Source organism: Plecotus auritus (genome assembly GCF_963455305.1).
Source record: "Plecotus auritus genome assembly, chromosome: 11".
Taxonomy (NCBI): domain Eukaryota; kingdom Metazoa; phylum Chordata; class Mammalia; order Chiroptera; family Vespertilionidae; genus Plecotus; species Plecotus auritus.
The window spans coordinates 11,493,660-11,519,460 of record NC_137777.1 but is presented as its reverse complement, the minus strand read 5'-3'; positions in this window follow the sequence as shown (position 1 = coordinate 11,519,460).

Genomic DNA, 25,801 nt, shown 5'->3' with positions numbered 1-25,801 from the left:
TTGTAGTTAGTTTTGGCCAAGACTATTATCAGCTTCCTACTCTTCTCCTGTGAGCATCAAATGAAATCAAATGAATCATCGAACGTGTGTGAAAGAGCAGGACAGATGCACATTCATCAAGCAGGCAATTACTTTAAGTTTATGATTCCTGTTCCTAGGAGGTTATTTAGTTCCTTATGTGCATTTTGTTTGCAATTAGAGGAAGAAAATCCCCATTAGTGCTTCGGGTATAGCCTCCTCTTTTAAGTAGACTTCTATCACAGGCAGCAAGATCTAAGAGAGCTTAACAAACGTTGCCTAGAGTTATGCTTTAAGAAATGCTGCCTTCTTTATTGAAGCAGTAGGGTAATACCAGTGATGAGGAATAACACGAGCTAAGGTTTGGAGTAGAAAGAAGGGGTGTGTCTTTGGAGAATTTTCCTTCACTGGAGCTGAGGCTGATGTTAGAGAATAGTGCCTGCCTCATGGAAACTAGAGGAGCAGGATGTCTTAGTCAGCTGAGGCTGCTAGAACAGAGTACTGCAGACAGGGAGGCAGAGTTGGTTTTTCCCGAGGGCACTTTCCTTGGCTTGTAGATGGCCACCTTCTGTGTCTTCCAATAGCCTTTCATCTGTACACATGTGGAGAGGGAGAGAGAACTCTGGTGTCCCTCCTTCTCCTTATCCTGTACACATGTGGAGAGAGAGAGAGAACTCTGGTGTCCCTCCTTCTCCTTCTCCTCCTCCTCTTCCTCTTCCTCCCCCTCCTCCTCCTTCCTCTCCCCTCCCCCCTCTCCCTCTCCCCCTCCTCCTTTTTAAATCTTTATTGTTGAAAGTATTACAGATATATCTCTTTTTCCCCGCATCGACCTCTTCTAGCCTGCACTCGCCCTCTTCTCCCACCCCCCAGGCCTGCACCACACTATTGTCTGTGTCCATGAGTGACGCATATATGCATATAAGTTCTTTGGTTGATCTCTTCCAACCCACCCAACCATCCCTGCCTTCCCTCTGAGATTCGACAGTCTGTTCCATGCTTCTGTGTCTCTGAATCTATTTTGTTCATCAGTTTATTTTGTTCTTGAGATCATGTGATACATGTCTTTCTCTGACTGGCTTATTTCACTTAGCATAATATTCTCTTCTTATAAGGACTCCTGTCCTATCAGATTTGGGCCTACCCTTATGACCAACCACATTTAACCTCAATGACCTCCTTGAAGGTCAAATCTCCACAGGTAGTCACATTGAAGGTTAGGGCATCAATATACGAGTTTTGGAAGTGAGATAATTCAGTCCATAACACAGGACAAGAGCTGGGATTGTTCCATAGAGTCTTTGAGGGCAAGAATGTAAGAAAATTGATTTGTTAGTATCCCTTACATTGTAAGGCTTACAAGAACATAAGTCCCATGGGGGCAGGAAGGGTATCTAATTTGTGCACTGGGGCACCCCTAGCACTTACTGCAGTTCCTATTAATATAAATATTTGTTCAACTAATGAATTAATGAGCCTGGTGATTAGAGAGTGGGGTGGAAAGGAGACTGTTTAAATAGTCTGAAATGTGAGGTACCACATGCCTAGATTCAGCAGTGGTGGAAATGAAGTGAAAGGGGGACAATAAAAAGGAGAGATAAAGGGGAAGGAAGAATCATAGATGACTGATATTCTTTGACTGAGTAACATGGTGACCGCTACCCCATTAGTGAAAAGAGAGAAGTTGAGAGGAGTTAACTTACTACTATGAATGTTCTTTTTGAAATGAGTTGCCGCTGATGACTTATTCATAGTTTGTGAAACGGAAAGTCCTCATAGCTTCTCCCAGAGGCTCCCTAACGCTTTCTGGAGATCATGTGGTTTCTTCCTCTGAGGGCTTCTGTTTTCTGAATTACCAGTCTCATTCAATTTTGGTAGCCCAAAGAGAATTAGAAAGAGCCCACACATACATTTCTTCTCCTCTTCTAATTATATACCTCTACTATTACTGTCTTTTATTTGTGGTAGTCACAGTAGATAGGGAAGTTATGGTGAGATTGAGCATCACAATGAAATAAAACTTCTAGGCACTAGTAGTCTTCATTTCAAAATTATCTCTCTTCCTGACTGCTTCCTTTTCTTTATAATTTTAAGGGAAATGGCTCAAAACTTTCTAATTTAGTTCTCTAGCTGAGTTATTTATGAGTGGAAATTTCATCTACTAACAATCTACTGTCTGAGATTGCTTATACTTACAACAATCTCAGTTTATATCAGAAACTTTTGAATACCTTCATTACTGTATCTCTTCTGAACAAACTATTCTTAGCCAACTTTAAAACTGAAACTCAAAAGGTTGTTAAATATAGACCAAGAGTAATCTGTTTACAGCTGCTAAGAGGATTTAGCAACCGGATTATTTGTTTTTCATGAATAATTGGAATACTTTTTCTAACTTTTGCCCTAGTTACTCCAAAAGGAGCCAAGTTCAAAGTTCAGGTGCATTCCCCCTAACAGACTGTGTTAATGTTCTTTATGAGTAGACAGCATTGTGCATAACCTTGAGAATAGAGTTTGCTCATTGGGTTTGAATTTTTATAGTTAGCCAATAAAATGTCTGTGTTGAACTATTGCATCAATTTTAGCAAATTTTCATCCTTCTTTGTACAGAAATGTATATAATTTTTTAATATATTATTGCTCCTTCACTTAAGTATTCTGTAACAACTAGCAACAATGAAATAGCAATTAGTAACCCAAAGCATAAATTCTAAATGTAATGTAATTGAAATGTAAGGTTTTTCAATTAGGATACAGATTAAGCTGCCTTAACAAAGATTTACAGAGGTTTAAACAATGTAGAATTTCCTCATTTAACAATGTGATTCATTTCCCACATAATGTTGGTATGTTGGCTCCTTCCATCCTATAGTTTATCGGTGTCCCTAAAATATTAACCTCATCTTGGTCCTAGATACCTTGTCACTATGTCCAAGCACCAAGATGAGAGAAGGAGTAGAATAAAAAGACACAGCTTCCATTTAAGGGGCACAACCAAAAAAGTGTATATATAACTCTGCTTATGTTCCATTGGCCAGACCTTAGTCAAATGGCCACACTTAGCTGCAAGGGAGTCTGGGAAATATGCCTGGCTAAAACTCAGGATTTTATTTCTTAAGAAAATCTGAGAATATGGATATGGCATGCCAAAAGTTGTGACTCTTCAGTCTTAAATGAATGCTCATTGGACTAAGCTGGTTGACTGTAGATTCAACTGTGAAGGAAAAAAACAAAAGGAAAATTATGCATCATTAACAAAATGTTAAAAATATGTTTTCACGTCCTAGCCGGTTTGGCTCAGTGGACAGAGTATCAGCCTGCAGACTGAAGAGTCCCAGGTTCAATTCCGGTCAAGGGCACATCCCTGGGTTGTGGGCTTGATCCCCAGTGGCACAAGTTTCATCCAGTGAAACATGTTTTCCAAGACCGCTCCTACTCTGGATTCTTCTAGGCTTAGAATGTCTGGGTTGGAAGAAATGTTCATTTTTATGGTGGCCCAAGTCACTGTGGTTTAATATATTACATATTTTTCCTGTAAGGATGCATGATTTTCTTCACCTAATTACACCACTACATTTTCAAAAGTACGATTTTTAAATGAATATATTATTATGAATTACAAATTTGGGTTAAAACTTTTATATTATAGTTGTATGGACAGGAGCAAACCTTTGATGAGCTTAGTGTATGTATCTTTATAGCTTATGAATAGTATGAAACTTTACTGATATGTCTCTAACTTAAACAAGTTAAAAAATCCAACTACATTTCTTTATATAAAGTTTTTATTAGCTTTCATGGGATTAAAGAGGATTCCATTAATATATATATTTAACATATATTTTTATTGATTTCAGAGAGGAAAGGAGAGGGAAAGAGAGAAACATCAATGATGAAAAAGAAGCATTGATTGGCTGCTTCCTGCACACCCCTGCAACCTAGCATGTGTGCGGGAATTGAACCATGACCTCCTGGTTCATAGGTCAATGCTCAACCACTGAGCCACGCAGCTGGGCTAATTTTTTTTAAATGATTTTTTTTATAGAGATGAGGTGGGAAGAGAGAGAGTCATTTATGTGAGAGAGAAACATTGATTGGTTGCCTCCCACATGCATCCAGTTGAGGATCTAATCCACAACCTGGTTATGTGCCCTGACCTGGAATTGAACCTACCACCCTTTGGTGTATGATATGCTCCAACCAACTGAGCCACACTGGCTAGGGCTCCTTTAATAATTTAAGAGAAGCTGTCAATCAACGGAAAATGCGTTGGACCTGGCCCAGCTTGTGTGGCCCAGTGGATTGAGCATCTTTGTATGCGCCAAGAAGTCCTTGGTTTGATTCCAGAGAGAGGGCACATGCCTGGGTTTCGGGCTTGATCCCCAGTTATAGACATTCAAAGATTAGAAAAGAAATCTTTAGCTGTCCAGGAAGAAAAAGTAAGTCACCGTAAGGAGGAAAATTAGGCTTACATTAGACTTCTCGGCAATATTCGAAGACAGAAAGCAATGGAGCAATATTTACAAACTTCTGGGGACAAGAAAGTGTGACCCAGCCAAATGATTGTTTGGTTATAAAGTCAGTAATCAGACTTTCTCAAACTAAAAAACAAACAAACAAAAACAGGGAAAGCAGTACTTAGAATCTAGTGTATAAGAGATATAAAATCTGTGAGCCCTTCTTGAAAAATAAGGCATTGAAATCCAGCCAAAGAAATGAATGAAGATGGAGAATTTAGGCGTGGTAAAAGAACTGGAAATGAACCCTGGCTCTCTTTTTAAAAAGAACAAGGACTAAGTAAGTAGGAGTATTGCAATTACAGAACACAATATGATGGTTTATTACCTGGCAAAGTAAAACATAATATAAGCAATGAAAAATGAAATATGGAATAGTGTGGGTAGGAGAAATGCAAGAGTGTTTCATCCTCATCTTTCATAGCAGTGAGTCAATTCCTGCCATCTAAAATTAAACCACATAGTTAAGAAAAAAAAAAGTAGCACCATTTCCAAACTTTTGATGATTTTTATAATCTCTTTGCTTAACCTGAGAGCCAGCAAGGCAAGCCAGCATATGTGCGCCAGATTCGCGTGCAGCTGTTTTGATTATTTAAGGCCAGTTTCGTGTTTTTAAATGTTTTAAAATTTGAATGTTATTAGATGGTAGTGAATTTGCCAATTAACCCCTATTTTCCACCTTCTTATTTCCCACGTTAGGGGCCTGCCTGATCCTGCCTCTGCAGGAAATGAAATCTCCTGTGGTGAAGAATCATTATCTGAAGTTCAGCATTCCTACAGTAAGATGAAATAATAATTGATCCACTGATACATTCCCCTCATTTGTTTTTTAAAACATATTTTCCTCTGGCATAACAAATGGTATTTTCCCATACTACAGTGACAGAAATCTGTTTCCTGGTAAATACAGGCATCACTGCCCCATCTTGTGCTTAACTTGGCTGCGACCTGGCCTTGAACTCCATGCAATCATGAGTGATGCACAGAGAATGACTCTCATGGAAGATCCCTTGCACCATGTAGAAACACTCAAGGGATGCTTCTCCTTATGTGGTGTCTTACTCTATTTAAAGCCGTAAGGGATTAGCTGCTGTCACCTCTAAGCTATTTCTTTGGCTCAGTTTTAACTTTTAGTCCTTTAAATAAACTGCAGGTTGGGACTGAACCAGAGCCAGAAGAAACAGCTGATTGTCTGTGAAGGCCCCTTTGGGAGGTTCTGGCCCTGACCTTAAAGGCTGAGCTGGTCATTCTAAGAAAAACTTGGGCAGCCCCAGGGTGTACTCTGATGGCTTTAGGAGGGATATCTGATTGACATGGGAAGGACTAATATCCAGCAGGAGACCAGAGATTAGGTAGAAAAAGAACTGCAGAATTCTCAAGTTAGTATTTCCATATGCAGTTACTATATTATTTCCTCAGAAATCTGCTGACGGCAAAAGACACTACCTTAGAAAAGCAAAACTAACCTTTTATTTGAATTAAATCCTGCAGCAAATAAGAGAGAGATGTCTCTCACCTTAGGTTTTGAACTTCTAAATATTTCCATATTTGAAAGAATAAAGGCTGGACTGTATGATGGTGGCAGTGAGAATGGGGGTGGTGGTAGCTTGTACTCCCATTTCCCTGCCACCATCATGCAGTCAAATTTTGGAAGAACCAAAGTTTGGTTCCTAGTTGGATCTGAGAACAGAGAAGAAATCAAACTCGATCATTTGAATGGCAGGCAATATCATTAACCATGGGCAAGTAAGTTTTATAGTGTCTAATCACTGGGGTGTACATCTGAAACTAATATAATATTGTATGCAAATGTAATTGAAAAATGATAAAAATAATGGTAGGTATTGCTGACATAAAATTCCTTTATCAGCCTTTTATTTTATAATATGTGGATGACCTCCCCCTCCGCTTATCTTCAAAGGAAGCTTTACTTGAAGACAATCTCCAGCTCCTTCAAGAACTAGCAAAAATGGGGGCATGAGCATAAGGTATCTACAGAGAAACTTCAGTTCTGTAAGACTTAAGTTAAATATCTGGGATATTTAGTTACTGATAAAGGTCTCCTCTTGGATTCAAGTAGGACCCAGGGTATTTTAACTTTTTCTATCTCCAAGACTGGAAAAGTAACTCAGGCGTTTCCTATGCTTGACTGGATTTTGTAGAAATTGGATTCTTAATTTTTCTGTCATGGCTTAACCTTTATTATCCCTTCCCAAGGCTGAAGAGACAGAGCCCTTCAAATGGTAGACAGAGGAATTCCAGAAAGCCTTCAGTGAAATAAAAGGCAGTCTTTATGATCCCCCGCTTTAGGACATCTTAATTTTGATAGCCCCTTTCCCTTTCTGTGCATTAAAGAGAGGGTAATGTGATAGATGTCGTGACTCAATGGCATGAAAGTCAACATAAGTCTATTAGATACTGGAGTCAACAATTGGATCTGGTAGCCAAAGGTCTACCTCCCTGAATGAGAGCTATTGCAGCCCCTGCCAACTTACTACAACATATAAGAGAGATAATAATGGGCTCTCCACTGACTACGTGCCTCATTCAGTGGAAGTCTTACCTAACTCTCATAATACTCAGTTCTTCTCTGCCAGCAGACTAACCTTCTAAGATGTTCTTTTATTGTCTTCATCTACTGGGACTATTTTTCGCTGCATTACTCTGAATCCTGCTACTCTCTTTCCTCTGCCCTTCAAGGAAAGCCCTCATGACTGCTTAACATTAATAGACTGACTACTAACTTCTTAAATTGATTTACAGGAAATGCCTTTTGAAAATGCTGAATTAGTGTGGTTTACTGATGGTTCTTACCTAATAGATGAAACAGGCCACTATCAAGCAGGCTATGAAATTGTCTTTCAAGCCCTAACTGGTTTGGCTCAGTGGATAGAGCACCGGCCTGTGGACTGAAGGGTCCCAGGTCAAGGGCACATCCCCAGTAGAGGGTGTGCAGGAGGAAGCTGATTGATGTTTCTCTGTGATCGATATTTCTAACTCTTTATCTTCCTCTCTGTAAAAAAATCAATATATATATATATATATATATATATATATATATATGTATTACTGATTTTTATATATATATACTGTCTTTCTAAATGGAATCATTGAGGCAATCCAATGCCTCAGGCAACTTCTTCTCAACAAGCAGAGCTCTATGCATTAATTCAAGCTTACAATTTGGTCAAAGGTAAAACAGCTAATATTTACACTGACAGCAGGTATATCTTTGGTATTGCCCATGACTTTGGTATGTTCTGGAAACAGAGAGGATTCTTGACTACTTCTGAACAAAAGATTTAAAAAGTTCATATGGTGTAGAAGTCTTAGAGGCTAATCCAATTTTCTAAATCTTTAGAAATCATAAAAATCCCTGGACATTCAGTGGTAAACACTATGGAAAGTAGAGGTAATTATTTGGCTGACACTGCTGCTAAGTTAGCAGCATTAAAGCAAGCTCAGCCCTTTATGGAAACTCTGATGCTACTGGCTAAAGCAACTGAAGACTTAAAAATAACATTATGAAATATTATCTGCTTAACAAAATACAAAGAAATTGTTAGAACAAGGCTGTAAAGTTTACCCTTAAAGAAAAGTATGGGTAGGTCCAAATGACTCACCACACCTCTCTAATTGCATACAGCATCATATGTTACAATAGACACATGACTTAACTCATTGGAATGCTGACAAATGGTTTTATGGAGAAAACAATACTACTGAAAGCTATCTCCAAAGATAGACTCCTACGTATACAAAAATGCCAAGTCTGCCCAAAGCACATCCTTGAAAACCCATTCATACCATATGGGGCTTTTCCTTTGCCTTTCAGACCCTTTGAGGTCTGGCAAATGGACTTTATCCTGTTGCCTCTTGTCAAGGATGCAGATATGTGTTAGTAATGATTGGCATGCTTTCTCATCGGGTGAAAGCATTCCCATGCAACAGAGACTCAGCCTCAGCAGCCAGTAAAGGACTCCTAGACATTATCTTCCCCACTTGGGGAGTTCCCTCGGTGCTCCTTTCACAGCACAAATTACACAATCTCACGTCTGGCTGATTTTGCAATATTTCCGTTGTGTTTATCATCACCAGTCCTCTGGTCTTCTCAAACAAACCAATGGGGTAATGAAAACTCCCTTGGCAAAACTCATAAAGTCTTTTAATCTGCTTTGGCCTAGGGCTCTTTTCTTGGTATTGCTCAACCTTAGATGTACCCCCTTGGGCAAACATAGACCGTCTCCTTTGGAAATTATGACCGGCAAACCCATCATATTAGATCAAGGAATATATGAACCAGCACTGCTGAAAGGAGACCTCCTGATTTACGATAAAACGAAACAAAACATGTAAGGGCCCTTAAGACTAATTCACAGCTCCTGTAGCAATTTCTCCATAGTAAGCTCCTGGGAGACAAAGATCTGCAACATTATTATCTCCAACCCAAAGATTTTTGCCTATTGGAATGCCACATCCATAAAGATACCCTTCAGCCACGATGGGAAGGACCTTACCAGGCATTACCTACTAACCTTTATGCTGCTAAACTTAAGGGTTAACTCAAAGATTCACATTTCTTATTTAAAAAGGACACCAACACCTGAGTGGTCATCTCATCCCACTGGAGATCTTAAGCTGAGAATCTCAGAACTGCTAGAAGTCTCATTCCGAGACAAGCAGGTGGCAACTGATGTCTCTCTCCCTCTCTCTCTCAAATCAATAAAAACATATTTTAAAAGGATATATATTTCCCCATTTATTTCAAGATCCTCTTTTTTTAAAAAATTACGATAGCTATCTTTTTATTTTTATTTTTAAAATATATTTTATTGATTTTTTTACAGAGAGGAAGGGAGAGAGATAGTTAGAAACATCGATGAGAGAGAAACATCGATCAGCTACCTCCTGCACACCTCCTACTGGTGATATGCCCGCAACCAAGGTACATGCCCTTGACCGGAATCGAACCTGGGACCTTTCAGTCCACAGGCCAACCAGGGGTCCTCAAACTTTTTAAACAGGGGGCCAGTTCACTGTCCCTCAGACCGTTGGAGGGCCGGACTATAGTTAAAAAACAAACAAACTATGAGCAAATTCCTATGCGCACTGCGGGCCCGGGACGCGTCGGCTGCTAAGCAGGTCAGGCAGCGGCACCCGGTGGGCCGGATAAATGCCCTCGGCGGGCTGCATGTGGCCCGCGGGCCGTAGTTTGAGGACCCCTGCGCCAAACCAGTTAGGGCAAGATCCTCTTTCTGAGTCCCTTCTCTGTGCTGGTACTTCTATATGTCACATAGACACATCAATAAAATAGAATCTCTTTCCTTGGTGAAGCAAACATATACACAAATAATTACAATGTAATAGGAGAAAAGGGTAATAAAAAGCTATCACATAAATTTTTAGAGGTGGAAATTTATTTGTCATAACTACTGTGAGTAACCCTTTTAGCACTTGTTGGCTCTTCCGCGGGGGACACTCCTTCATCATGATGGGTTGTGTAAAAAGCACAACACAGGTTTAGATTGTGCAGACATTGTCTTTGTGCCGCCTCAGGCCGTGCTGTACATGTGCCCAGCTATTTGTCCTAGTCAGTTGGAAAAGAGGACCAACTTTAGCTCTTGGAGGTAGAGAACATTTCTGGCTTATCATAGCTCTCTCCTCAGAGCCTAGCCCAATGCCTGGCATGTGGTGGGTGCTAAATAAATATTTTCTGAATGAAGAGATGGATGAATGAGTGAATTCAAATCCTAAATTTCATCTTCCTACTGACCACGATTCCCTTATATTTTCTCTTACATTTAATATTATTCTAATTAACATTTAATGGCAGTTTTTGCAATTTCTTTTTTTGGCATCTTAGAATGAATCCATAATGCTTTTTAATCTTTCCTCTGATAACAAAGCTTCTGGTTAAATGGTATCAAAACAATGCATCCAATTCTTTTTTTAAATTTTTAATTAAAAATATTTTAAAATTATAGTTAAAATTCAGTAATTTTATATTAGTTTCAGTTGTTCATTAATATTCTTATGCTGTTTCTAAATGACTCATTAAGCAACTCACTGTGCAGTGTGATGCAGCATTTTTACAAAATTTTTGTCTATAACAGTAAAAAAAGCATTTAAATGACAACTCTCCAATGCTTATGTACTCATATGTGTGTGTATGCGTTAGGCAATATATGTGTGTTTCTATATTTTAAACAAAAATTTCCCAAAACAATACTTAATATATGGAATGCACCATAATATTTTCTACTCTGGATTAGTCTGTTTTATTTTATCTTTTAAAAATTCCTGGTCGTGCCCTGGCTAGGGTTTCTCAATGGTTAGAGCGTCGGCTCGCTCACCAAAGGGTTGTGGGTTTGATTCCCAGTCAAAGGCGTGTACCTGGGTTGCAGGTTCGATCCCTGGCCCAGTTGGGGCCTGTTCAGGAGGCAACCAATCGATGTGTCTCTCTCTCATCAATGTTTCTCTCTCATCCTCCCTCCTTCCCTTCCACTCTCTCTAAAAATCAATGGAAAAAATATCCTCAAGTGAGGATTAACAACAAAAATTAAAATAAAAATTAAATAAATGTCCTGGTCGTGCTCCACTATACTGATTTTGGAGTTTGTAGGTCTCAAACTGTTTTTGGAAAATACTTGTCTTTTGGATACAGCTCTCCACAAGAAGGCAGGATATTCTATTTCATTATTGACTAATTTTAGGCAACTCACTAACTGTTCTGTATCTTCATTTCTTCATTGGTAAAATGGAGACATGTCATGAGAATGAGCATGATTTCTGTGAGAATATAGTCAAGGAAGAGTAGTCATGTTCTAATAATCGGTGAACCTCAAAATCTCAGCGGCTCAGTAGAGCAAAGTTGATCTCTCACTCACAGGAAATTTGATAAAAATTGGTGACTTTCCAGGGCATCTGTCTTCCTTGTTGTGACCTGCCAATCCAGGCTGCTCCCATCTTGTGAACCTTTATCTCAACACGTGGCTTCCATGACCTTCAGGGCAGGGGAGAAAAGAGCTGGAGAGTAGCAATGTTTCCTAAATGCTTCCTTTCACAAGGGACACATTTCTCCTTGCAGCCCATGTCATTGGCCAGAACCAATCACATGACCCTGCCAAATTGTAAGGAAGGATGGAAAATTTGGGTTGCAAAACAACATGTCTATTTTATCAACACTAAATATCTTAGTGAGTTTTCTGGTAAGCTAAACATTCAAATTTAGCTTCCCCTTTTATGTTCTCTCATAGCACCCTATCCTTTCTAGGAGTTATCATAATTGTAATTATATTAGTTCCTAATCTGATTACACTCAAATTGTCTCTTTAGTTACTTGTCTCTCCCAACACTTCCTGTGGGCCAGGACCGTCTGCTTATTCTCAGTGCCTAGCTCAGTGCTTGGCATATACACAGTAGTTTGTCAAATTCCCTGCTATATTTGTTAAACGAATGAAAAAATCTATAATATACATTGCTTTGATTTATAGTGAAGAAGGGACATGTAAGTGAGTGATAAGTGCTTTTGAGGACTGAAGTAAGTATGACAGCACCTATAACCTATATATATAAAAGGCTAATATGCAAAGTGTCCCCTTGGGAGTTCGACCAGGAGACTGGGAGTTGGATTGCTCGCTATGACATGCACTGACCACCAGGGGGCGATGCGGACCATGGTGGGTGACCAGTGGTGGCAGCGGGGCGCTGAGGGAGCAAGGGAAGGAGGAGGCGGGGAGGCGGGGAACCTGATCAACCCTGATCGCTGGCCAGGCCTACGGACCCTACCAGTGCACGAATTTCTGCACTGGGCCTCTAGTGTCAGTAATGTGAAAGAGTGATGGTGGACTTCATTTTCAGTGATAAGTTTTTTCTTTTAGCAATTTAACATATGTTATTATGTTATTTCTCTGATTGTGTACAAAATATTGACATATTCTCTTCAGTGGAAAAATTGATAAAATGAAATAACTACTACAATTTTAGATTTCCTAATTTACCTATATTTATATTACTTCATATTTTCTCAGTTTTCATTATTTTTCCCCATTTTACCCCTTTGGGTTGTATTAGAGAATCTATGTGAGTTTTTTCCTTTAAAGTTTTTATTTTTTAGAAAGAGCATTTGCATTAAACTGTGATTAGTTATGAATTTCTCTAGTCTTTTAATATTTTGCTTCATATTCCCATGTGGCAGGCTTGAAATTCAGTGAAACTGTGATAAAACAATGCTGGTGGTGGTCGTAAAGCAGGAAAAGTAATAGTGAAGTGGCCTCACAGTGCTTGTAGTCTTGGGCTAGTTTCAAACAAGGTAAAAAACAAAACAAAACACAAAAAATAAAACAAAAAAATCCCAAAACAACAACAACAACACTGGTTATAAATCCTTCAAGATAGGGACAGGGCTATTGAAAATCTATTCTGTACCCACTTTGCCCACGAACCTTGTAACATTTAAAAATCACCTGTTTTACGATCAAGTATTTTATCTCTGGTGTCTGAAGAATCCTTGTGCATATTGTATCTTTGTTTTTTAGAAAGAAGCAAGGAATTAGGCTGGTCTCTTGCTGTTTTACAAAGTGATTTCCTCCCAGAATAGAATGTTAGGGGGAGATAACAGTTTTCAACCTCAAAGCTATATATTTCAGTCAGAGACTTGAAGTCTGGGTCACTAGATACAAGCAGCATGATAAAGATGGCTTTCTTGAGTCACATTTGGAGGAAAAGATAACACTGGCCTTAAATTAGACCGAGGGATACACTTCAGACCAATTTTTAAAGACTTGGTAACACGTCATTCCAAGCTTGACACCTTCTGTTGCTGAAAAGTCCCCTTTAATATTTCGATGAGACACTTTAAATCCTTTGAAGCCATGGGTGATTGGGAGTTGGTTCACTCCTCGCTAACCATGCACTGCGAAAAAGAGCAAACAACCAGTGCCCGGTGTCAGGCGGACCAGCGTGTGGCCCACGCTTCCCTTTCTTCCAGATGGTCTTGCAGGCCAGCCAGGTGGGCCGCTGCCAGCACCTTCTGATCGCTGTTGGAAACGCACCAAACGTCATACATACATCAGAAGTTCTAAGAAGCAGACTGCTCTCCATTGTTCAAGTTCTTCTATTCACATTCATATTCCCTTAAGGACCATATGTCTATTTGCCTGTCTACATATATTATTTCTCCTTTTTTTTTTTTATTCATTAAAAGGCTCAGGAATACTTTTTTGGGGGGATAACATGTCGGCTTAAATAGGTTTTTTATTATGAATAGAAGTAGAGATACATTTTCCTTGGCATGGCTTGAACACTCTATTGTTTTCCCAATTACTTTTGGTATATATTTTGGAAATTAAAATTTCTTTATTTTTTATTTTTATTTATTTATTTTTTTTACAGAGAGGAAGGGAGAGGGATAGAGAGTGACTAACATCGATTAGCTGCCTCCTGCACACTCCACGCTGGGTATGTGCCCGCAACCAAGGTACGTGCCCTTGACCGGAATCGAACCTGGGACCCTTGAGTCCGCAGGCCGACGCTCTATCCACTGAGCCAAACCGGCCAGGGCTAAAATTTCTTTAAATGACTGAACCCACATGCAAACTGTCCCCAAGGACAGCTTCTGTTCTCATTTCATGCAACCCTAGACACAGGACTCAGCACCATATACAGTGTCCAGAAAGCCCACGTATAGGGTGGTCAATATGGTGAATTTGAATCTTTGTTCTGGCCCTGGGACCTTCTATACATAAATTCACCTTCTAAGCCTCAGTTTATCACTAAAATGGAGATGAGCCCTAGCCGGTTTGGCTCAGTGGATAGAGCATTGGTCTGCGGACCAAAGGGTCCTGGGTTCGATTCCGATTAAGGGCACATGCCTTGATCCCCAGTGGGGGGCATGCAAGAGCCAGCCAATCAATGATTCTCATCATTGATGTTTCTTTCTCTTTCTTGCTCTCCCTTCCTCTTTGCAATCAATAAAAAAATCCTATCTAATAAAGATGTAATATGCAAGTGGTTGTTACCCCGTGAAGCGTAATGACGTAATGACCAGATCACAGATCAGCAGGAGGGTGGGGCAGTGAGTTACAAGCGGGTGGTGGAGACCTACAGGAGGGGGCAAGCTATGAGGGGGGCCCAGGGGGACGAGGGGAGCTATAGGAGGGCGGGGGCAGCGGGTGGAGAGCTACTGGAGGGCAGCAGCGAGCTACTGGAGAGCTACTGGTGCACAGATTCATGTGCAGGGCCACTAGTATATAAAATAAATACATAAATATATAAAATAAATAAAATGGAGATGATGGTAATAGTAAGTACCTCACAAAGTTACCAGGATCAAATAAAAGAATTCATATTATGTTTTCAATAAATTGCAGCTATTTATTAGTGGGCAATATAGATGTTAGAAGACTTAATTTAATGTTTTTATTTTTATTTAATTTATTGGGCTGACATTGGTTAACAGGATTATTTAGGTTTCAGTGTATGATACATGATCTGTATATTGCATTGTGTGCCCACCAACCAAGGTCAAATCATCTTCTGTCACCACATTTTGGCCACCTTTACCCTTTACTACACCTCCTACCTTTCCCTCTGGTGACCACCATACTGTTTGTGTCTATGAGTTTGGGTTTTACATGCCCCATATGAATAAAATCATATTATTCTCAGCTTTCCGACTGACTTATTTCACTTAGCATAATATTCTCAAGGTCCATCCATGTTGTTGCAAATGGCAGTATTTTATCTTTTTTTATGGCTGAGTAGTATTCCACAGTATACCTGTACCACCTCTTTTTAAAATTTTATTTATATTTATTGATTTTAGGGAGAGAGGAAGGGAGAGAGAGAAAGATTGATTTATTGTTCCACTTATTTATACATTTATTGGTTGATTCTTATATGTGCCCTGACCAGGAATAGAACCTGCAACCTTGTATATCAGGACAGTGCTCTAACCAACAGAACTACCAGGCCAGGGCTTATACCACATCTTCTTTTTTCAGTCCTTTATCTACGGACACTTGGGTTATCTCCACATCTTGGCCACCATGAATAATGCTGCAGTGAACATAGGGACGCATATATCTTCACGAATAAATGTTTTCAAGTTTTTTGGGGTAGATAGCAGAAGAGTGGTTGCTGGGTCATATGGTAACTCTATTCTTAGTTTTTTAAAAAGTATGTTTTTGTTGATTTTAGAGAGTGAGGAAGGGAGAGTGAGAGAGAGAAACATCAATGTGAGAGAGAAACATTTATCGGTTGCTTCCCTCATGCACCCTGACTGGGGATTGAACCCACAACTTGGATATGTGCCCTGACTGGGAATTGAACCACCAAAGACCACAAATAGCCAAAGCAATACTGAGAAAAAGAACAAAGTCAGAGGTATCACACTACCTTATTTCAAATTATACTACAGAGCTACAATAAGCAAAACAGGAAGGTATTGGATAAAAAGCAGGCACACAGACCGATGGAAGAGAATTGAAAGGCCAGAAATAAAACGACATGTTGATGGACAAATAATTTTTGACAAAGAAGCCAGGAATACTATTCCTTAAGTAAACTCCCTAGAAAAAAATTCAGGTAAGAGTGACCACTCACATCAGCACAGCAGGTCTCAGTTCCCTTGCCCATCTTGAAAATGTTTCCACAGCTAAACTAATCTGGTTGCATCCTACCAGGAATGACTTGCTCATCTTGATTTCAGTGCCATGGACACGCACTTCCCACATGTAGAATGTCTTCCGTTTCCGTCTGCTGCTTTTGTCAGCAGTTGGCTTAAAACTCATTTTCTTCAGGAATCTTATCTGACCAACTCCCCACTATTATGTCTGGACCCCATGTGCCTCAAGTTGGGGGTTTTCAGATTTAGAAAACTATAGTACAGGATGTCCAGTTCACTGGAATTTCAGATAAATAGCCAATGCATTTCCCCCTTCTTTTTAACATGGGACATGTTTACCAGGTGTACCGCATTATATCAACATATGTGTAACTCCATCAATTGAAAAAAAATCCGCATTATTAACCAGGACACCTGGTATACTAAAAATTATTTGTTGTTCATGAAATTAAAATTTACCTGGGGATCTTGTATTTTATTTGAAAACTCAAGTTTAAAAGTCTTGAAAAACAGATACCCTCCGAGCATTGTCACACATGTTTATTATGTTGCTTCCCAAATTTTCCATGTTATTTTATGTGTATATCTTGCTCTCTAAGTCGATTGTAAACTCCTTGAAAGTAGACACTTTAGAATAAAACACTATAAAGCTAACTTAAAAAATTATTTTTAAACCAGTCTAAATTTATAATGCTGGTTTGGAATAAAGTCAGAAGTTATTATCATTTACTGTATTTTATCCATATAAAAGTGTACCATTATATTACCTGCAATACACATTTACACTGGTTCTGTTCATTAAGTGCGTTTTAATTCACTTAAAGACACGCAGTAGCAGTGGCTTCCAAACGCTTTAAGCACTAAGCCAATGCAAAACATTGCCTGAGGCCAGAGCCAATGTCAGACTCTGTGTCAGCAAAGCCTGGGCCCTTTTGCGTCAGCAGAGGAAGCCAACTTCAGTTCTGATTTCTCTCTGCTGAGAATAGGCTGACTTCTACTTCCAAAGGGTCAGCGGTAGAGGCTGCTATTTGGAGACCATTTAATTGTTCTTTGCACTGAGAACTCGGACATAAGTAAAAAGGCTCATTGAGAGCACTCAATGACCAGTGTCAGGTTTATGTCAGCAACTGAGGGGGGTGCAGTGAAAGCTCATGCCACGAACTGCAGTAATAAAAGCAGTTTGATTCACTGTTAATGCTCTAAACACAATGTTCAGGTGTAAGCCAGGGTTTTGACTCTTTACCCTTGGTTTCTGAAGGAACTGGCAAGGTTGTAAAGAGAAAACCTAAGGTGAAACAGCTGAGAAGGGGTTCATTCCAGGGAGCAAACAGACAAAGAAGGAAGGGGCTCTGAGGGGTGGGGGTGGGAGTGGGGGTGCGACAGAGGAGAAGCTGTGGGTTTTTTTTTTTTTTTTAAAATCTAAAGGGAACAAAAGGGGAAATGGCGGTAGAAAGGCAGAGATGGTGTGACTGGAGGGAACCTAATTAGGGGAATTAGATTTTCTCAAAACAAGGAGCAGTTTGGGGCCCTGGGTAGTAAGAGAGGAAGTAGGAATGGGATGGGAGGAACCCCTGGAGGGCTGGAGGGGATGAGCTGTGGGACTAGAGCAGAGAGCAGGGCTGCCTTGGGCCTTCAGAGCAGCCCATGGTAGGGAGGGGGGCCTAGAAGTGCAAGCTAGAATCAAGGGTGGGTATAAAGAAAGGTCTGAAACAAGCTCTGGTGAGATGAGAGATGGAATCAAATCTTTTTAAAAGGGAAAAGGAAAAGTATTAGATACACTGTAGACCAAGCGTGTCAAACTCGTGGCAGCAGGCCGCATGCCTCGTTTATTTAAACAGTGTGGACTTTGTTTTAAACAATGATTTTTGTTATTACATAAAAAAATAAAATATCTTTCCCCCCACTTAGAAATATGGTATGGAAAGTCAGTGTTACAGATCTCTGTGTAGTTGAGCATATAGAGCCACCATCGGAATTTTTCTCCCCAAATTATTAAGAACTTTAATTAAAACTAGAGGCTCGTTGAATAAAATTCACGCAAGAGTAGGCCTTCCTTCCCCTGGCTGCTGGCACCGGCTTCCCTTGCAGCCCTGGGTTTGTCCGGAAGGTCGTCTGGAAGGACGTCCGGTCTAATTAGCACATTATGCTTTTATTATTATAGATATCATCTGCAATCTCATCACCCAGATATTATAACCACTGTAACATTTTGATATGTATCCTTCCAGAAAATGCATGAGTCCACATATAGATATTTTAGATATTTAAAAAAGCAGTGGGATCACACTGTACATTATATTGGTGGCTACCACCTGCTGAGAGCTTAGCATTGCCAGGCACTATTCTCAGTGCTTTCCCTGTAATATTTCATTTAATCTTTACAACAACCCAGCGAGGTAGTAATATCATTCCCATTTTATAAATGAAATCCTCCAGAGAGGTTAAGAAACTTACTCAAGGTCACATAGCTAAGGGTTGGGATTTGACCCCAGATCATGTGACTCTTTTTTTTTTTTTAATATATTTTATTGATTTTTTACAGAGAGGAAGGGAGAGGGATAGAGAGTTAGAAACATCGATGAGAGAGAAACATCAATCAGCTGCCTCCTGCACACCCCCTACTGGGGATGTGCCCGCAACCAAGGTATGTGCCTTTGACTGGAATCGAACCCAGGACCCTGGAGTCCACAGGCCGACGCTCTATCCACTGAGCCAAACCGGTCAGGGCTGATCATGTGACTCTTGATCCAGTGCTTTAACCATTTTAACAAGTTATCTTCCATATTAATGTTCTGTGATCTGCTTTCTTTTCACTTAAAAATAACATATAATGGACATCCTTCTGTCAATATAGATCTTCATCATTGATAAGGTGTCATACATAATGTATGTACTCAATCTTCCACTGCTGGCATTTAGGTTGCTTCAAATAATTTGCTATTGTATACATTCATCTTTGTTCATTTATTACCTTTTTTTTTTTTTTTTTTTGCATGTAACTGTGGTAGGCAGTTAGATAGACCTGAGCAGAGCAAGGACGATGGGCCAGGTACAGAAGGTCACCAGGGTGGAGAGCCCTGGAGGCCTAGCAAAGGACAGTTGTAGGGTGGGACCTCACCTCCAGGGTGAACTTTCCTCCTAGAGATAACATCTAGGCCTCAGTTGTATTTCAGCTTCAGGCCCAGAAAAGCAGCAAAACCAGACAAGTGACCTCAGGATCAGCTGCATAGAATCAAGACCCCCTGCCCTGGTGCCACAGTCCATCAGTGGAGACCTCAACCCTGAAAGGACACACCTGGAAAGCTGATGAATATTCTATTGAGATCTTCCCCTGGGACCTCCCCTAAAATCTCCACCCTTAGAACCCTTAGGACAGGACCCAGATCTCTCTCACTCCCCCACCCCTCTTCTCCACGGATGTTACATTAGCTTCCTCACTCCTAAGCTCCAAGGGCCCTCCCTTTGCCCCTATCACTTGTTTCCTAAGCCCATTTCTTCTACTAATTACTTATTCTCCCTCTGTGACTTTCCAAATAAATGTTTTCTTATAGGCTGAGTCTTCGCTCTGAATTCTTTCCTAGCCAGAACCCAAGTACCAAGGTTGCTGAACACAGGTCTAGTCTGACCCCACTGTCTGTAACACCTTGGTGCCACTTCCGCTGGCCACAACAAAACATTGTTATTTACCTTGACAAAGATTCTAAACACATATTCCACAAGCATTGGGCTCTGACTGCTCGCAAGCTAACCTTGAAGGTGGACTAACGTCAGAGACTCTCTATCGCCACCTTGTGTGCCATCTCTGAATTGTAGTGGCTATACTCTGCGTTAAACAAGATCATATTTAAGATCACTTCCTTAGGGAATAGATTAATTGAAATTCTATACATTGTCAAAAGGTATAAACATTAACTTTTTGTCATTTATTAATGTAATACATAGTATAAATATAATAAAGAATGAACATTATATTAAAGAAAAAGAAAACAACCTGTAATTTCATTAAGCAGCAAAACCACCTTTTAGGGACCATTTAAGTAAATTTAATTTTCACATTTTTGTAAATAAAATTAGTGTGATAGGTGTATACAGTTTAATAGCATGATTTTTTTAAACTTGACTTTTATTTTTTGGGGGGTGTTATATTTTACTGATCTGACTTCCTTGTGGGGCTCTTAAGATCAGGAACTCTGCCTTATTTACGATTGTATTATTAACACCTACCATAGTGGCTGGCAGATATGGCTACCCAAGCAAGATTTTGTGAGACCTGAAATTAGTGCATGTGCTTTTTTCTTTCTACCTTTTTCTTCTCCATTTTTATGAGGTTATGTCTCCTAGGCTATGAAACTGGTCACCTTACCCGAAGGAGAAATAGTTTCAATGTTTTCTCATTTGTCGATCCTTTCAGGCTGTTCTTAGCGCTTCTCTCCCACGTCTGTCTTTCTTGTCCCTGTGTCTTTCTATAGTCAGATGGAATGAGAGCCCAGAGGAAGCCCCAGGGGGTTTAATTAGAAAACGTGCTGTAACTGAGAGATGGGCAGTCAGGTGATTCAGTGGGGAGAGCCCTGGGCCTGCGGAATAGGAAACTTCGAGGCCGTGTGCTCAGTGGTTGGGCGTCTACCCATGAACCAGGAGGTCATGGTTCTATCCCCAGTCAGGGCACATGTTAGGGTTGTGGGCTTGATCTCCAGTGTGTGGGGCGTGCATGAGGCAGCCAGCCTATCAATGATTCTCTCTCATCATTGATGTTTCTTATCTCTCTTTCCCTCTCCCTTCTTCTCTGATCAGTAATAAAGTATAAAAAAAAAAACACAACAAAACATTTAATACTCACAAAAACCTGATGAGTTAGCTACGACAACATTCCCTGCATTGTGTTAACGTGCAGCCAACAGCCTGGGGAGACACGCTGCCTCCCGCTGGAGCCAAGAGCAGCGTCCCCAATTCGGGGCTCTTCTGCATCCACGCTCCAGGTGCAGGTGCCAGCTGGCTCTTTTGCGCCACCTTGTGGAAATTGGGGCTCAAGGGACCAGCACAAAACTTGCTGATACTCTGACCACTAGTTGTCAGCAGTCAACTGGCCTTTCTGAAAGAAAAATAGCAAAAAGAGGTTGATATTATCAAGAGATAAATCTAAGGTGGAGCTGGGAGCCTCCCTGTGAATCTGACATTTTTTTTTGTAACATAAAGTAATATAATATATACATTACGAATTCCTTTTTACTTTCGTTTATTTTACTTTTTAATTTAATTTATTGGGGTGACATTGGCTAATAAAATTATATAGTTTTCAGGTGATCACCACCCCAAGTCAACTCTCCTTCCATCACCATTTATCCCCCTTATGCCCTCTTCTACTTCCTCCCACCCGCTTTCCCTCTTGTAATCACCATACTGCTGTCTGTGCCTATGAGTTTGTTTTTTCTTAGTCCCTTCACCTTTTTCACCCAGCCCTGCAGCTTTTGAGCTGGGCTACATCCTGGAACTGGCTCTGCATAACTGAACTTTCTATTAAAAAATAAGAGTTTTGTTTTTTTTGTGTGTGTGTGCATGTATGTGTGTGTGTGTGTGTGTGTGTGTGTGTGTGTGTGTGTTTACCTCAAAATAGACATAAGCAATCAATCAGTGTAAGTCTGCTTGCCAGCACCAGTCACAGCTCTTTAAAAAAAATACTGTGTAACCACTTTGGAAGCCTCTCTTTCTCTGTCTATAAATTTTGTCTTCCCCCCTCCCCCTCCCCAGAACACAGTTTGGTTTTTACTCTTTACTAAAGACCCCAAATAAAGCTTTTGTTTACCTTGCTGTTCTTGGTCAAAATTGATTGGCACCTTCATGTCTGACCCAAGAGTTTATATCTCCTACCAGCACCCGTGAAACTATGGCAGGCTAACTTGCTAGTTGCAATTAGGGTAACATTTCAGAGTCTTCACAGTTCTTGGTGCTTATGAATGAGGAAGTTGAATGACAGAACGGTTCAATGACTTGCCAGGAGGTGGTGGAGGTGGGATCCAAACTGTAGGAAAGTTGATGAGTTCGGTTTCAGGCATGTGAGGTTTGAAGTGCCTTAGATCATCCAACCAGTGATATATCCAGTACATATTTGATCATATCTGAAGGAATCCAGGACATAGATTTACATTTGAGAACCAATTATGTAAGTGTTGCTGAGATGATGACGTGAGAATAGAAGTGATAGATTCCTCTTTCTAGAAGGTTGGCTGTGGAGAGACAGAGATATGCTGGATGCTAGAGAAGGACTTAGACGAGAGTTCACTTATTTATGAATTTTTCATTTGGTATAGACTTCAACATGTAAAAATATTGTTGGGAAAGAACCACTAGCAGGAATGAGATTGAAGGCAGAGAAGAGAGGAGAGTTGATGGAGCAAGACCTCTAAGGAAATTTAATTTAGGTAGGAGGGAAGGAGACAAAGTGGGTAAAGTGCTGATATGTGTATAGATGTGAGAATGGCATAGAAAGTTGAGGGAGTCTTTATCTAAAATTGGCTAGGTCACTGCTAAGAGAAATGTGGAGTGTGTTGGGGGTTGGGGCTCCAGGAGAGCAGTGTAGGTGAGGAAGAGCTGTAGGAGGAGATGGAGGTGTCTGTAGACCACGGACTCTCTGTCTGGCCCAATGCCTTGCACACAGTAGGTGCTCCATAAAATAAATTAATAAGCAGACACACGTACAAGAGTTCTTTGGTAGTACTGAGGTGTTGATTGAGGTTGGAAGCCACTTGTCTACAGAGGCTGGTTTCTTCGATGTTGAATTAGGTCAAGTTAGGAGAGCAGGCAGGGGGCAGTGCCATACTTGGTGACTACTGGTAGCCACTGAGTGGGTCAGGTCCAGGAGACAGCGCAGGGCAGCTGATCCTGGAACACAACGTGGGGTCAGCTGGGATGGAGAAGGAATAGTATAGCACAACTTGAGAGCTCTCCTTTGACCACTATGGATGCCAAGAGATTGAGCCTGGACACATCTGAATTCTAAGCATATTACAGAGAAAAAACAAAACTTGTTTAAGTCATGATGAAATCTGGGAATCAATTCAACAATATGACTTCAATCCAAATAGGATCAGTTTTTGTTTTTAATGTATTTAGAGAATTGAGGTTCAGGAGTCCAAGGGAATGAGATAAAGGGGATGGAGGTCAATAAAGGGGGTGGGAAAATAGCTCAAAATGAGCCACTGGGGATTCCATTTTAGAAGAAATGTGTTTGTGGCCAGCAGCAAGTGATCATAAATGGTTGTAAATAGGGAATAGTCATAAGAGGGAGATTTAAGGAACTTTCCATTACTTGGCAATGCTTTTAATTTGGATATATCTGACACCGACAGAGGAGGGAGAAAGCCACCCATGACTTGAGAACTAAATTAAAATTGCTCTTGAGGCATCTGAACATCTGGATCAACATCAGCAGGAAGGGGGAAAAAGTCAGCAGGCGGAGGGAAAAAGTCAGCAGGCGGAGGGAAAAAGTCAGCAGGCGGAGGGAAAAAGTCAGCAGGCCGGGCGAAAAAGCACTGACCGGCCACAAAGCAATGGCTTCCCAAGCAGGGACCTCAGGTTCCATAAGTGCAGTTTACAAAAAGCTCTCCGACCTTCTTCATCCTAGCTGGATGGTGCTGTACAATTTAAATGGACACGAACCTCCGCCCTCCTGTATTTGGCAGGTGTCCAAGGATACCCTCAGCTCCTGGTCTTGATTTATGGCGAAGGACAGCATGATAGTACATCTCAAGAGAGCTCTTTCTGGAACACGAATGCATGTCATTTTCCTTAATGATCACACAATGCATCGCGATGTGTTTGGGTTCTGACATTTATTTCAACATTAACTTAGAGGTTTTGAAAACTATGCCGTTGTTCCTGGCCACCCAGTGGTTTCCTATTGCTCACCTGCCCCTGCGTGGGAAAGTCATCTGAGGAGATGTAACGGGATCACTGGGGCAACCCCTCTTCCCAGCTAATTATTCCAGCGCACTCAGTATTGCATTGTTATTTTTAACTCCTCCACATTAGCTTTTTTTTTTTTTTTCCTTCCTAAGGCAACTGAAGTCCACTCAATTTCCTTGACTGTCAAAAACGCAAATTGCAATTTTATTTATTTTTGCTTATTTCCTGGGAAGCTATAACCTTCATGTCCAGCCCCATTTCCTCTTTTCTCTTTTGTGGCTTCCTTACAGAGCAGAGATGCAATCTGATTACTGCAAGATGACGTTGCAGGAGCAGGCTGGACACATTTCACGTGGCCTGACCCGTGGAGGGGGCTGTCGGGAAGGGTGGCTTCCGTCCAGGAGGGCAACAGCCTCTGAACCCATCCCCGTGTTCTGTCCCAAGCCCTCTCCAATCAATTCTGAACCCAGCGGCCAGGATGATCCTGGTAAGACATCAGGGGACTCTATCAGTTCTCTACCCCAAACCCTACTGGATCCCCACTCCACCACTTTCCCCTCCGTTTTCCCCACGGCCTTTCTTACTGTCCCTTGAACACACCAGGCGTGCTCCTGCCTCACTCCATTGCCTTTGTCTATTTTCTCGTCCTAGAATGCGCTTCTTCCGGATACCCATAATCCTTTGCTCTTTCACATACTTAAAGTCTTTATTCAGGGAGGTCCTGCTTGACTGTCCCATTTAAAATTGTAAGCCCCTCCCCCAAACCCACCTGAATTCCCTCTTTCCTGTCCCTGTATAACTTTTCTATGCAGCGCATGTCATAATCTATCTTACTACATGCATTTCATTTTTATTTTTTCATGTCTGTTTCTCCCCACCAGCATCTAAACTCCAAGATGGCAAGCCAGCTTGAGCATTCCGTTTATCGCTGATGGCCTGGACAAGTGCCTTGCATGATCAGTGTGTTGTCTAACTGATGGCTCCTTTCAGGAAGCCTACCAATACTTTATTTATTTTTGAATTGCAGTTGACATTCAATATCATTTTCTACCAATATTTTATATGATCAGCACTTCACACTGCCTGGAGCATCCCTTACCCAGTGGTGTGCTGGCGGTATCCTTCCACAAACAGAAACCACAAACACCCATCACCACCCCAGGAAAGAAACAGAAGAATGCAATGGGTTTTTAATGTATGTTTCCATTTTCAAACACTTGAAAAATAGGTCATTCGTAGTCTTTCCCATATAATTAAGAACTCCATTAGCACCATTAGCTAGTTATTAGCAGTGACTTGGAATTAAGTATGTGTGTCATGATCTTTCCTCCACTAAAGAAAACAACTTTAATAGCTCTGATCGAATTGGTTCAACTTATTTGTGTGTGTGTGTGTGTGTGTGTGTGTGTGTGTGTGTTTTTCAGAAGTGATTTCTCTGCGTCGGGGGACAATTTTTCAACTCATTCAATATTTATTAAGCATCTGATATATTCCAAGCAACAAAGTCATACCTGTAGTTGTTTCACTTATGAAGTTCTATTAGCAGTCTTGAATTGGGGTACTTGGTTTGCACTGAATCATGCCCTGGGTAAAGGTGCTAATTGTTTTTCCTTTTGAGAATCCTCAGGAGGTCACACCTATTAGAAACAAGACAACAGGCCAAATAGAAAGTCGATAATGCTAAGCTCCATGTGACCAAAGGGAGACAACTTAATTACAGTTTCAGCTCTCCAGCGAATGTTAA